The 15,657-nt window shown below is 36.9% G+C and overlaps 1 protein-coding gene across 1 annotated transcript in view; it reads left to right on the top strand.

The window, feature by feature from the left end:
• UFM1 (ubiquitin fold modifier 1) overlaps positions 1-15,657 on the top strand; it is a 77,358-nt gene that overhangs the window by 52,090 nt on the left and 9,611 nt on the right. Inside the window, exon 8 of the transcript XR_012327596.1 lies at positions 7,737-10,204. The gene's annotated coding sequence lies outside the window, so the exon portion shown is untranslated. The remainder of the gene's footprint in view (positions 1-7,736; positions 10,205-15,657) is intronic.

Genomic DNA, 15,657 nt, shown 5'->3' on the forward strand with positions numbered 1-15,657 from the left:
TGAATAGTTTAACATATTTCAACGTTCGTATGGCATTGAAAATCCTTGGCTGGCAGCTGTGTATATCAGCAGGAAATCAGGGGAACGCAGGAATGAAATGAATATTTAGAAGTGGAAACAACAGGCAGTGCTATTTCTAAAACATCCTTTGCTGCTTACATGGCAATACCAGTAGTTAAGACATGAATTTAACGTTATTAATATACTATCAAAACATAATAGTAATTATAACATCATGAGTTTTAATATATACCTACTTAAACTTTTATTTATAAACTCTTAAATTTTAAGGAACTGAACACGTAAAAGAGAGAAGCATATATCTCGAGCTCTTCATTTCTCTCCTTATCCATTAAATTCCAAAAATATAAACAACCATTGTTATGACCGTCATACCCATACAACATCCAAACATGTTTTGAGATGTGTAGCACAAAAATGACTTTGACATTCAGCATCATAACATACATAGATGCATAACTTACACAATTCCCAGGAATTTGAAGTGAGCTAAATCCTCCACATTTTACTATTTACCATTTTTTGTGTGAAAATTCTCATAAGTGCTCAAAGCAGAAAGAATTGTATAATGAACTATACACTCATAAGGCTGATTTGATAATTCTCAAGATTTTACCACAATTTCATTCTTTGCATTTTTAGTTGAAAATTTTGAAGAAAAATGTCAAATATCTTATCACTTCAATTCTACATATTTCACAATTATATAGTTTGGGGTTCTAGTATTATAAAATGTATTTAGCAGTTTTTCAAAATTTTGCCATAAGAAAAAAACTTCGTGAAAAACAAAGCTTATTTATGCTTCTCAATGCATGTCTTTCTAGCAAAAGTAGAATAAAATAATAATAATAATATGAAAAACTTTAGGACACAGATCAATTTGACAGAGCAGGTAGGATGTCATTTTTTGCATTAAATTTAAAATAATTGTAGATTTACATACAATGGTAGGAAAATAGTACAGAACAACCCCATGTACCATTTTCCCAGTATCCCTCAGAGACCTGGCAAAACTGTAATACAACATCACAACCAGGGTATTGACATCGATACGGTCAAGATACAGAACATTTCAATCACCACAAAGATCCCTCATGTTACCCTTTTATGTCCATTTGCTTCCTGTCTCCATCCCCTCATTCCATGGTAGCCACAAATCTGTTCTTCACTTCCATAATTTTGTGATTTCAAGAACGTTGTATCAATGGAATCATACAGTACATAATCCTTTGGAATTGGTTTTTTTTTTTAATTCAGCATAATTCTCCGGAAATTTATCCAGGTTATTGGGTTAAACAGTAGTCCTTTCGCTGCTAAGTAGAACTCCATAGTATGAAAGTACCACAGTTTGTTATTGTATAGTTATTCACACAGTAAAGGACATAGGGTTTTTTATAGCTATGTTTTTGGTGTCGAGTCAAAGAACTCTTTGCCTAAACATGAGATCTATGTCGGGCTTCCCTGGTGGCGCAGTGGTTGAGAGTCCGCCTGTTGATGCAGGGGACACGGGTTCCGTGACCCGGTCCGGGAAGATCCCACATGCCGCGGAGCGGCTGGGCCCGTGAGCCATGGCCGCTGAGCCTGCGCGTCCAGAGCCTGTGCTCCGCAACAGGAGAGGCCACGACAGTGAGAGGCCGCGTACCGCAATAAAACAAAACAAAACAAAAAAACATGAGATGTATGTTGACTCAGAGTAGTAAGAACAGATATCCTTGCCTTGCTCCGGATATTTAGGGGGAAAGCACTCAATATTTCCCATTAAACACCGTGCTGTCTATAAGAAGTCATAGATGTTCTTTATCAAGTTAAGGAAGTTCTCTGCTATTCCTATTTTTCTGAGAATTTTTATCAAGAAAATGTGTAGAATTTTGTCTGATGCTCTTTTTATACTGATGGATATGACTATCTGACTTCTGTTATTTAGCCTGTTAACATGGTGGATTATACTGATTGATTTTCTAATATTGAGCCAGCTTCGCATCCTGGGATAAACTCTGCTTGGTCTTAATGTATAATTCTTTTTATACATTATTTAAATCTATTTACTAATATTTAACTAAGAAATTTTTGCTTATATTCATGGGCATCTGGAAAAAATTATATTCCACTGTTGAATGGTGTATTTTATAAGACATCAGTTAAACCCTGGTGGTTCAATGATATTGTTGAGTTCCTCTGTATCCCTACAGATTTTCTGTCGAATTGTTCTATCAGTTACTGAGAGAGGGGTATTTCAGTCCCCACCTGTACTTATGCATTGGTCTATCTCTCCTTTCAGTTCCATTGTTTTCTGCAGTTTATTGTTTGGTACATGCATATTTAGGACTGCCACATATTTTTGGTGGACTGACTCTTTTACCATATATAATATCTTTCTCTGTCTCATAATTTTCTTTCCTCTGAAGTCTAATTTATGGGATATTAATATAGTCATTCCTTCTCTCTTTTGATTAAAATTTGCAAGATATATCTTTTTTCCATCCTTTTGCTTTCAACCTGCCTATACTGTTAAAGTTACTTTCTTTTAGTCAGCATGTACATGGGTCATGGTTTTTAGTTCACTCTGACATCTCTGTCTTTTATTGGTTTATACTGACCTCTTAATTCAATATAAGTATTGATGTGTCAAGGCTCACATCTGCCATTTTGTTTTCTTTTTCTTTCCCCTTTCTTCATTTCTCTGTTATCGTTTTTCTTGCTTTCTTTTGAGTTACCTGAACATTTTCTAGAATTCCATTTTTATTTATCTGCAGTAATTTTGAGCGCGTCTGGCGGGTCTACCTTCTTCTCTCTGTCCTTCAGAGCAGGGGTCCCCAACCCCCAGGCCGTGGACCAATACCGGTCCGTGGCCTGTCAGGAACTGGGCCACACGGCAGGAGGTCAGCAGGGGGCAAGCGAGCAAAACTTTATTGACTTAAAAAAAATATACGCGCGATATGAGAGTTGCAAGTTAAGTTTTATTTGGGGCAAAATGAGGACTGCAGCCCGGGAGGCAGCGTTTCAGATAACTCTGAAGGCAGGAGGCAGCCAGGATAGATAGGAGTTTTGCAACAGGTAACTGGGAACGTCAAAAGATTATTGTTAAATCAAGAGAACCAGATATCTCACGTTAAGGAATGTAGTGCTTTTCTGTGTATGGGAAGATGTTAGAGTCTGGGCTCCCTGAAATCAATCCTTTGATATGCACCTCAGCTATCTGGGGCCTGTATTTTCACATCCTGAGTGTCCTCAGCGCTCACCACAGGGAGTGGCTTCAGTCTGATGGCTGCTAGATGGCAGGTATTCTTTTCAGCCCTGCGTTTCCTCAGGGCTCACGAGCTCTCGTTGGAGGGCTGCAGTCATTGGTGACTGTGACATCCTTTGTTTATTGATAGGGCAGGAAATATTCCATTTATCAGCTTCAACTGCCATTCCCCATCCCTCCCCATCGCTCGCATTACCGCTGAACCATCACCACTCCCCCCATCCGGGGAAAAAAATGTCTTCCATGAAACCAGACCCTGGTGCCAAAAAGCTTGGGGACCAGTGCTTCAGAGTATTCTCATGCTTATTTTATATAAAATATGCAAAGGTTTTAATTGTACAAAATGGAAGAGATAGGGAAATGTATGCCTATACCCTCTTCCTAGAATGTCATTTTAATAAATGAAAATGATTTAAAAGGTTTTATTTTGGACATGTAGCAACCAAACATTCTGTTGCATTTTTAAAATAATAATATGCTGCAAATTAAGAAGCATTTTACAGAGATTCTTTTGGTGAAAACCTCAGTCACGATTTCAGAAAAAAGTGGGGAATGAAAATTTATTCTGAAGGGATACATGTCATCAAGCTTGCTAGTATATTTTACTTTAAAAAATAAATTAGTGTGACCAAAAAAACTGATGAATTGTAAGGGTTTATATTATAGTATTCTTGAATTTACCCAAAATTTTACATCTCTTAAAATACCTGTACAGGTTATTTATTTCTTACCTAAGTTGTTTGTTGCCCTATAGCTCAAACAAAGTTATCTGCTTTTGAACCAATTCATTCTTAGCAATCTTGACAGTAAGTATGATTTTCTATGTCATTTTTTAGGTTTGGTTATATACATGGCCAAGAGCACTGAAATAATAATTATTTGTATTTATCACTGGCAAAGCCAAGATCATGAACGCTATGAGAAGAAATTTAAATAAGGATTTTCTTTGAATTTATCAATAAAATATACTCACCAACAATCCCTTACTTAGCATTCTCGTCCTTATTGATTTGCAAAATTGAACAATTCAATTTTTTAAGTTTGTATTCTATTCTACTATAAATATATTCCCAAAATATGATGGCCAAAGGACTACAACTTTTAGATCTATCTACTTTCCACTTAATTTTTAGACAATCTTCCAAGAAATACTAAAATCAGAGAAGTAAAGTAGCCACCATATAATAATACGGTCTTTCCTCTTTCCTGAATTTGGGATTCTTAGAAACTGAAGTATTTGCTTTCTCTCCAGCAGATGCCACTTTAGATATTCTTCCTCCTCTTTCCGCTGTCTTCCATTTTCTCTGTCTCCTGGTTTGGTATATAAACTAGTTTTATCACAGTAGTCACATAAAACTTGGTTTTATACTCCCTACACTTACTGGTGAGTTAAAAAGTATTTCTAAAGAAAGGTTTTTCTCTCATCTAAAAACCCAGAAGTTCACATTAACAGTTATTGTGTCCATTAGTATCCATGGTTCCAAAGACGAGTGAGAAGGAGTTACAAAAAGTGAGGTGTTTTAGTCAGGGTTCTCCAGAGAAACAGACCAACGGTGTATATATAGATATATATCAGAGGAGATTTATTACGGGGATTGACTCATACAATTCTGGAGGCCGAGATATGCCACAAATGCTATCTGCAAGCTGGTTAACCAGGAGGGCTGCAAGTGTCAGTCTCCAAGTCCAATGGCCCTTCAAGGGTGGGAGAGGATGAATGCCCCAGCTCAGGAACAGAGAGAATTAACCCCTCCTGTCTTTTTGTTCAATTTGAGCCCTCGGTAGATTGCATGATGCCCACCCATATTGATACTGAGCAGGACCCTGTGAGCCTCCTGGGCACAAAAGCCTTTCTGTGTCCCCTAGTTCTTGATTACAGAAAATAGGCTTCATTCAGCCTCCTTCACCTTCCCTGAGTTCCAAGGGGCAGGTTCAAACAGATGCTAATTAAGGAAGGGACGGGATGCAGAGACAAGGGAGGAGCAGTCAGGAAACAATACTGCAGCCTTGAGGCAGGGTCCTGGTTCCCCCTCAAGGGATACACATTACAATATCTTTGAGCTGTTTTTCAAATACTGAAAACCCCACTAGGTGGGAGAAGTATGCTGCCCACAACCAAGTAGACCCCAGACCGGTAGGAACCAGAAGGTTGATGTTGCTGACTCCTTCTTACCTCACCACCAACCAATCAGAAGAAGGTCCATGAGCTGATCACACCCTCTTCGAAGAACAATGGCTGTAAAACTCCCCACTACCCACTCCAGGTCTGGACACACAGTTCTGAGGGCATTAGCCCACTGTCCCCGTTTGCCAGGCAAAGCAATAAAGCTATTCTTTTCTACTTCACCCAAAACTCTGTCTCCGAGGTTTAATTCAGTGTCGGGGTACAGAGTCCGGATTCGGCTTTAAGATCAGTCACGGATGCCAATGAAAATCTTTTCCAGAAACACCGTCACAGACACACTCAGAAATAATATTTTACAAGCTCAGTTAAGTTGATACATAAAATTAACCAGTCACATTAGGAAATTGTCATGTTGCAAATCTTTCTCTAAAAATATTTTAAACCTTAACTATATCATTAAGCAAAAATGTCGCAAATGATACTCAGTCAAATACCAGAAAGAAATATTATAAAATCTATTGCCTTATAATATCTAAAAGAGGGAACATTCATCTTTCTAGCTTAAATTTAGAGGAAAACCTGTCAAAAAAGAAGTCACTAAGTTAGACCATATCTAATGGATTCTTTGAGGAGTCTTTCACCTTAGTGAATTACAGAACTGGTAAAGAGATAAATTTCTGATTTTATACCCAAAGTTTGGCTGCCTTAGTCATTCCAACACAAGCACACAAGAGAAACAAATCATTCTAGTATTGATTATTTCTCAGTGAGTTTTTAACTCATATTTCTAATCTGATTTTGGATCCTTTATATAATTCATTAAGAGGCCAGTTTATTTCCACTTTATCCAGCTGGATTTACTTTTGTCCCTTCAGTTCTTGACATTTTAAATGAATGTTGACTCTGAAGTCAGTAAATGTTAGTGTACTTTGCTCCAAACCAGGTGCTAAGGCTTACAGTGAGAGAGCAATTCCTGAACCCTGATTTTCTTTAGTCTCTTATTCCCAAGTCAAAGAAAAATAAAAAGAAAGAAAGAAGAAGAATGTCTTTTGAAGAGGGATTCTTTAGTTTTAAAAAAATAATAACCTTGACCATAAAAAGCCGCAGCGAAGAACTCTGTGACTTGGCTGTGCTCTCCCTTGATGTGTTCTCACTTTCGACTTCGCTGATCCTACAGACTTTGGAAGAGCAGAAACTCTGCCACTACTTAGCCTCCTATTCTTCTGGCACACTGTCTGCAGGATCATTTCTCAACACGATGTTGATGCTTCTGTTTATTTTCTCATGTATAGCTCATCCTTCCCATCACAAATTACATCCACATGGGTGAATCACAAGCTTGTAATTTTCTTTTGCTTGGTCCTTAAAGGCACCTTAGGAATTCTTCCTCTCCACACCTGTACTTTTCATAGCATGTAAATGGACTTTAGAATCTATAAATAACCCAATCAACACTAAACACTGCTTTCAAATGCTGACAAGCTGCTATTCACTAGGTTCTCATACTGAGCCTTCATGCTGTTTACTTAAGCAAATCTTTTCTTCTTTAAATTACTCAGTATATATTCTTTGTGCTATTTATTTTGAAGTTCTGAAAAAGAAAGAGTCTGCCCACTAGTCCTTCCAAAGCAGCACTAGACGATAACATTTTACCTGGCTAATAGAACTGAGATAGCTATGTAGTCATAATGGGGATATTGTTTTTAATCACAGTTATTTGTGTAAGAACATTGTTTATATACGCTTTATGTATGCTTTCTTAAAGTTTTTATGACCCATAACAACTTTTAATATTATTGTATGAAAAACTGGAATTCTTTAATTTAGCTTAATGAAAAATCACAAATATGAAATTGTTTCATGGAAAAACATTATTGAGTGTCATAACCTTCATTTAAAACTCCTTAATGAGGAGTTACTAAACATTTCTAATTGAGAGATTTCTAATCCCTAGCAAAACTAAATCAAAATTTCTAGAGAAAAAAAAAATGAGGAAATGTATGCATCATTCATGAAACGTGGGAAAATTGTCCTCCAACTACTTTCAATTTCAACAAATATTTGGTAGACATTTTATGGATGAAACAAAATGGAAGGAAATTGTTAGTGATTAATTTATAACCCCCTTTTAGGAAAACAACAACAACAACAGTGTAACGTTGGTGCAGAAGCTCTGTCATAACTTCTAATTTGAAGAAGGGGCAAAAGTGAGGGTAGATTTTGGGGGAGGGACTAAATAGTACCCTGGAGCAGCAGAAATATAATTCCTGTATATGTCAGTAAAAACCGTGACCAAAATGAATGAATAGTGATGTTAAAATTTTGAGATTAAGATTTGCCTTACAGGTGTGCGGTCCTTCGCCCGACAGCCTGTCGAGCCAGGAAGGTCCAAATTGATGTTCCTGGGGAGAGAGATTCTGTTCCGTTTAAAGTGTGAGAAATGCGATCGCGGTTAAGGATTCCTGCGGTGCGTCTTTCAGAGGCACCGTTCTGTCCTGGGGTGGTGAGATGATCACACAGTGGATGCCAGCCCGTCCCAGCCTGGCTGTGCGGTCACTGAAGCCAGGGGGACTCCTCGGGCACTCGCTGACTTTGGTCAAAGTGTTTGTGTGTGACGTCAGCTCACCTGTGGTCCTGTGAGCATCCCCCGCCGGGGCCCTGGGCTGGGAGGCGGGATCCCGTTCTCCCCTCCTGTGAAGTTGGTGTGGGGCCGGAGTAGCTGAGCGGCTACTTCAATTGTGCCCCCGGATGGAGGCGAGCGCCAGTGGGAGGGGAGCCGGTCGTGGACACACCCATCTCGACTGCAGAACGAGGCTGTTGGTGGGTTTGTGGGTGTTGGAGCTGGGCTGTCAGGTGTTTTTGGATTTAGCAGGAACATTTTCAAAAGTATCCGATGTTCTCAAATAAAAATCTTTCCTTGTGAGAAAAATAAAAAATAAAAAAGATTTGCCTTAATTCCCAATCTAGAGCATCCTCCCAGGAATATTTGAGTTACCTAAAATATATATTGATGTAAAGAATTCAGTAAAATTGCAAGAGAATAGATCAGAATTTTATCATTTTCTTTTCATTTGTATTTTACACTTTCTCTAACAGTTACACTGATTTTTTTAACATCTTCATTGGAGTATAATTGCTTTACAATGGTGTATTAGTTTCTGCTTTATAACAAAGTGAATCAGTTATACATATACATATGTCCCCATATCTCTTCCCTCTTGCATCTCCCTCCCACCGTCCCTATCCCACCATGGTCACAAAGCACCGAGCTGATCTCCGTCTTATGCGGCTGCTTCCCACTAGCTATCTATTTTACATTTGGTAGTGTATATATGTCCATGCCACTCTCTCACTTTGTCCCAGCTTAACGTTCCCCCTCCCCATATCCTCAAGTCCATTCTCTAGTAGGTCTGCATCTGTATTGTTTTTCTCTTTCTGACTTACTTCACTCTGTGACAGACCCTAGGTCCATCCACCTCACTACAAATAACTCAATTTCGTTTCTTTTTACGGCTGAGTAATATTCCATTGCATATATGTGCCACATCTTCTTTATCCATTCACCTGTTGATGGACACTTAGGCTGCTTCCATGTCCTTGCTATTGTAAATACAGCTGCAATGAACATTTTGGTACATGACTCTTTTCGAATTATGGTTTTCTCAGGGTATATGCCCAGTAGCGGGATTGCTGGGTCATATGGTAGTTCTATTTTTAGTTTTTTACGGAACCTCCATACTGTTCTCCATAGTGGCTGCATCCATTTCATTCCCATCAACAGTGCAAGAGGGTTCCTTTTTCTCCACACCCTCTCCAGCATTTACTGTTTGTAGATTTTTGATGATGGCCATTCTGACTGGTGTGAGGTGATACCTCATTGTAGTTTTGATTTGCATTTCTCAAATGATTAATGATGTTGAGCATCCTTTCATGGGTTTGTTGGTAATCTGTATATCTTCTTTGGAGAAATGTCTATTTAGGTCTTCTGTCCATCTTTGGATTGGGTTGTTTGTTTTTTTGATATTGAGCTGCATGAGCTTCTAGTAAACTTTGAAGATTAAAATGTAAAAATTTAAAACCCTTTGTCAGTTGCTTCATTTGCAAATATTTTCTCCCATTCTGAGGGTTGTCTTTTCATCTTGTTTATGGTTTCCTTTGCCGTGCAGAAGCTTTTAAGTTTCATTTGTTTATTTTTTATTTTATTTCCATTTTTCTAGGAGGTGAGTCAAAAAAGATCTTGCTGTGATTTATGTCATAGAATGCTCTGCCTATGTTTTCCTATAAGAGCTTGATGGTATCTGGCCTTACATTTACGACTTTAATCCATTTTGAGTTTATTTTTCTGTATGGTGTTAGGGAGTGTTCTAATTTCATTCTTTTACATGTAGCTGTCCAGTTTTCCCAGCACCACTTATTGAAGAGGCTGTCCTTTCTCCACTGTATATTCCTGCCTCCTTTATCAAAGATAAGGTGACCATATGTGCGTGGGTTTACCTCTGGGCTTTCTATCCTGTTCCATTGATCTATATTTCTCTTTCTGTGCCAGTACCATACTGTCTTGATTACTGTAGCTTTGTGGTATAGTCTGAAGTCCGGGAGCCTGATTCCTCCAGCTCTGTTTTTCTTTCTCAAGATTGCTTTGGCTATTCGGAGTCTTTTGTGTTTCCATAAAACACAGTCGTTCCAAAAAGAACGACTAACCACTATTCAAGAAAAAGATACCACTGAAAGAGTCCTAGAACCCTCAGCGGTGAGGTGGAAGCACCTCCCTGCACCACGGAGACCAAGACAGACTACACTCTGAAGGCAGAAGGGTAAGAGAATTGGCTCCACATTGACCACATTACCTGTCCCCCAGCCAGCTCAGCACCTAGCGGAGGGGTCTCCCCTGAGCCTCCAATTCCTCCAGTGGGAGAAGAGAGCCCAGGGGGGACACCCAGCCTCCCCCTAGTATTGTGCGTCACTTTGTGGGAGCCTCTACTGTGATCTTGCCCCACAGGGATTGCAGGGGAACCTGCAGAGCACAGGAAACAATTACTGACATCTCTAACTAGGGAATATGTTTTAAGATTGGCCTTTTGTTTCCCCATTTTATTCTAGAAACTGTGTGGCTCAGAATAGTGAGGAAAGACAGTAGTGCTTCCTCTCATTAGAGACGAATGGATGACTTTAAGTTGTCAAAGAGAAAAGATTTTTAAGGAAATATAAACAAACATCGCAATTTTTGTCTCTGTATAAGAAACTCTCACCCAGAGATATATATGTTAAGAACTGGACAAATATTTTGAAATATTTTACTGAGCCAGTGAAACTGTGAAACATTCTCCACATAAGACATATACAATATTTATTTCACAGGAATGTCTATGTGATAAAAGATGTGAAGTATTGTTGTCTAGGTATTAGAGTTAGTCTGCTATTCTTCCAATGAATGAGTAATATCCCTCAAAGGAATTAACTAAACTTTAACTAACTTTAAAGTTTTTCCATCCTAGAAAATTTAATTTCTAGGTATATTGCAATAAGTAACATACAATAGCAATAGTAATAGTGTTCCAATTACAAATTCTGTACAATATATTACCCCCAAAACTTAGTAGCATAAAATAAAACTATTTTATTATATCTCATTGGTTCTCTGGAGCAAGAATTTGGACAGAACTAGGCTGGGTGATTTTTGGATCCTTGCACTGTTGACTGAGGTCACTTATTGGTGCTTCAATGATGATGGATAGGTTTGTTTGGAGAGTGCAATACAACTCCACTTGCTTTTCTGGGGGTGGATGGAAGACTGAGTTCAGTTAGGACTGTCAACCAGAGTGCCTAAACATGGTCTCTCCACCATGGCAGTTTCAGGGTACTTGGATTTCTTACATGACAGCTAGATTTCTTCACAGCTACCATCTCAGGACAACCAAGCAGAGCTGCATCACTTCCACCACATTTTCTTGGGTAAAATTGAGCCATTGGGTCAGGTCAGGTTTCAGTGGCAGAGGAATTAATCTCCATGTCTTAATAGGGAGCAACAAGCTGGTATTGTGGAAGCACTTAGAGAGCGGGAGATGGTATGGCCATTTTTGGAACGCACTCTGAAAGATACAATTTGGAAACTTTTTATTACCTAAGTTTACTTAAGTAATAAGTGGCACATCTGGGACTTTAGCCTAAGCCAAGCATGACCCCAAAGACTTTTCCATAGGAATTTTTAAATGGATCTGAGAGAAACAGACAGAGAGGCATAGAAACAGAGACAGAGAAAAAGAGAGAGAGAATACTGTGTTTTGAAAACTCATTTCAGATTACAAATTAAATTTTGAAATTACCAAATAGTTTGCCATTTACCTCTTATTTAAAGGTATTTATCCTACCAATGTATCATTTGAATCAAAGATCCATTAAGGTGAGATTTATTCATCTCTTTTACCTTTCATTCTTTTTTGTAGCATAGTGCCTGATGTAAAGGAAGTAATCAATAAAGATTTGATGAATAAATGAATGAACGTCATGTATAAATGCTGGCAAAGGGAAGTTAATTTGTATTTGAAAAAAATAAAGGCATAGTCTTAAGTATTTTCTAAGAAACACAACATCTTATCTTTCCTTTGTATTGCATATTAGAGCTATTACCTATGAAATTATATTCCTAGGTTCTAGATTTAAAGGGCTTAAATATATACATTGCCTTCCCCCTTCTTAACAATAACTTCACGTTAAAAATTATTTATATAGAACTATTTTTTAAAAATAGTTTGTGTGTAACAGTATGTTGGTTATTCCACATATAACATTAACTTAAATAAAATGTTTATAGTATATTAAAATGCTGCAATTAAAAGTAAAAGCAAATAGCTTACTATACCTATTTATTTAAAACTTGAGAAATTACATGATTTCTGACTTTGACTTGCTATTTAAGTTAAGTATTTTAAGGTGTATTTAATTAAAATGTATATAAATATATGTCATATGTGGAAATGTGTTTATCCAACTGTTATAATTTTTTTAAGTAACAGTTAATTTTACTCCACACTCATAAACCTTCTCCCTCTTAAAACATGGGAAATGGATAAATAGTATTTGTTTCTAAATTCTGTCAGAATTTCACAAGGCAATAGAGAGGATTTTTCCATTGCTTAGGAAGGAAGCACTTGGTATAATTTGTTTGCTCAGAGGAAATGTTTCCATATGAGAAAACACAATGTTACCATGGTGATACATCAAAAAAAGCATTTAATAAATTCAGGATGACATAAAACCTATTCTGCTTTAAAAAATAGTCTAGATTTTTAAAATATATGAAATATATGGAGAAATTTATTTTTGAAAACTGTTTATAAAGAAACTGTTTAATAAATAAAAGTCAATATTAGATTTGATCATATTTCAAGCTTATAAAAAGAAAACTTTGGATTTCGAGTCAGTCTCTTTATTTCCTTTTACTACATTTCTTAACATTGGAAAATATCTAGTATTTTGTGGGTAGTGTGAAAGGATCACATTTTATGGGTCTGTGCAGAAATATCAGAGAATATATAAATACACTATAAAATCCATCCAGTCCAGGAATTGGTGGATTTCCTTTTACTGTCTTTATCTAAAATGAGCGTTATTCTGTTGACTACATTATTTTCCTAAGCCCTTAGCTGGCGGGATGAAAGGTAGCTATTCAACATGTGAGTAAGCCGGTAGAAAACGGCATTTATTACCCATCAGAACCAGAATTTGATTATTGCTAACATTTTTTTAATATAGCACTTACCTAGGGAGATAAAGGGAAGAGAGAGAGAAAAAGACAATAAATACAAAAGCAAAAATATGTGCTACACTTTGACTTCTCTGTGAGTGGAATGAACGAGTCTATAATAAAAATCACTTTCTTAGCCTCTTGGACCTGTACGCCCCATTTGGTTTTCCCAGATCAGTCTTTGTAGTCTCAGAGCCTCATGGACCATGCCAGCTCTCACAGGTTCAATGGCTTGTCTGGGTTTTAGCGACCCTGGCTCCCTAAAACCAAGCAAGAATTACTTAATCAATTGAAATTGGCTTTGAACAATTATTTCATGAGTCCTTATTAAAGATAGAAATTTTCTGTGAAAATAGCTTATTTAAAAGAATATATTAGTGTACATAGGAATTCATCGTACATGGCAGGTGATGTTAGATGCTTATTGAATAAAAGAACAATCACATACAGATAAATGATTTAGAATTCAGCTAAGAGAAGAAAAGGTAGCAGTTTGGGATGATAAAATAGTTGAACACAATCAGAACCTGAAACCAAGATGTAACTGCAGTTAGTTTATTTGTGTGGTGACGCCCTGAAGCAGCAGCAGGAAGTGGAGAAGGACGATGAAGCATTGAGCTCAAAGTATTTACCTTTTATACCAAAACCTCCAGTACTTTGTAAACATAAGCACATGAAGTCATCTAATACCTTTGTGATTCGTAATACTTAGATTCATAAGCTGCAATGTTCTCAGTTCCATTATTCTTAGGAAAGCCAGAAATACTAGAAATTTTTGGTTCTTTAAACACAGGAGAATTTAAAATTCCAGTGAGAGAACTGAGGCCATATGATCAACCTTTACAGAAACTATAGAGGCCACAACATATGGCACAAATAAAACTCTCACATGACAACTCCTAGCGGGTGCAATTCTAATTTCTCAGCATCCTCCAGTGGCAAATAGAGTCACAGAGGTATTTTTCCAACAGTGTAAACCACTACCTGCTCACTTTCCATCAAAACATGTATTTTGTTATTTTCCTTAGAAGGGAAAACTCAGAAGAATCTTGGAATTATTTCCTTCTCTGACCAAAGTGATACTGTCATGATTATGTCTATATCGTTAATATTTTCATGGGGCATCTATTTGCAGAGAGGTTTCAAATATAATATTTCATGTAAATCAGATAGGTCCAAAGGTATTATTTTTGTTTACATTTTGGGAGTAGGAAAACCAGTAGCCCTAGAGGTTGAGTGACTGAGCTGATACCACATGGAATAAGGAAGAGTCCAAAGATTCCATATCCCAGTACCACTTGACCTCACTAACGTGGATGGACTGGATAACACCCCAGACTCTAGGGAAGATGCTTGTCCATTGTTAATTCTGTATCATCAAAGAACCTTTGTATAGGCTGAAAAGAATAAACACTTTCAGAGGAAAGTGAATATCCCTAGGACCACATTCATATCTCCAATGAAAATGCAGGGCTTATTTCATTTCTTTGTGTGGAATCAAATTAAATTCTTGCATGAAAGAATTTATCAAAATAGTCATTAGGTAGAAAGTTTTAAAACTATAAATCCTGTGCAAGTGATTGGGTCTTAATGGAGCAAGTGAAGTCATTTGTTTTCTTTGCTAAAGCTAACATCTGGTAAATTTATAGCTCACTGTATTGTAGTTTAATGGCAATAACAAAAATACTGTTATCACACCAGTGGTTGACCAATGCAAGGAGAAAATGTTATCATCCAGAAAATAATCCCCTAAGAAAATGTTTTTCTAACTGATTAGCAAAGCTGGCACATGGGGACCCTACATAATGAGGCAAATTTGTTTCTTAGCAACAGGAGAATAAAACAGATTGAAATATGATGAGTTTGACAGTGACAATGAATGGGGGAAAATCAGTGTAACTTGAAAAAAATCAGCAGGAGAGAAGTTGATATTGTATAGATGAAAGCTGCAGAATGCTTTTAGTTTTAAAAGACTTTGAGCATAAATCCAGCTTGTATAGGAGTATGATATTTGTGGCAAAACAAACATCTGAAGAAAGAAAATTTGTTTTATAGAAGGAAATGTTCCACTGTCTTTCATTATATTGGAAACTCTTACAGTCTAACAACCAATATATTAAGGAATGAGAGTAAAGGAATAAATCATACTTGTATGCTTTTTAAATGCTATGCTGGTGAACTCCTCAAAAAAGGAAACACATTTTACAGATTAACAGGAATTTTATTACACTAGGACGGAATTTTCACTAAAGATCATGATCTATCAAAAATGTTAATGCATTTTCTCAAAACTGATTTGAAGTTTCAGTAGAATGGGGAAATTTTAATACACAATATAAATATCTAATTCAATTCAATGAATACTTTTGATTAATAATAATAATTTACTGGGTGCTTACTATGAACCAAGCTCTCCTTCCTAATCAATTTATATACATTAGTTTATTTGATCTTTACAACACCAGTAAAAGAGACCCTTATTTTTCACATTCCACAAAGGAAATCAGACACCTAAAAAACTTT

Source organism: Tursiops truncatus, chromosome 18, assembly GCF_011762595.2.
Source record: "Tursiops truncatus isolate mTurTru1 chromosome 18, mTurTru1.mat.Y, whole genome shotgun sequence".
Taxonomy (NCBI): Eukaryota; Metazoa; Chordata; class Mammalia; order Artiodactyla; family Delphinidae; genus Tursiops; species Tursiops truncatus.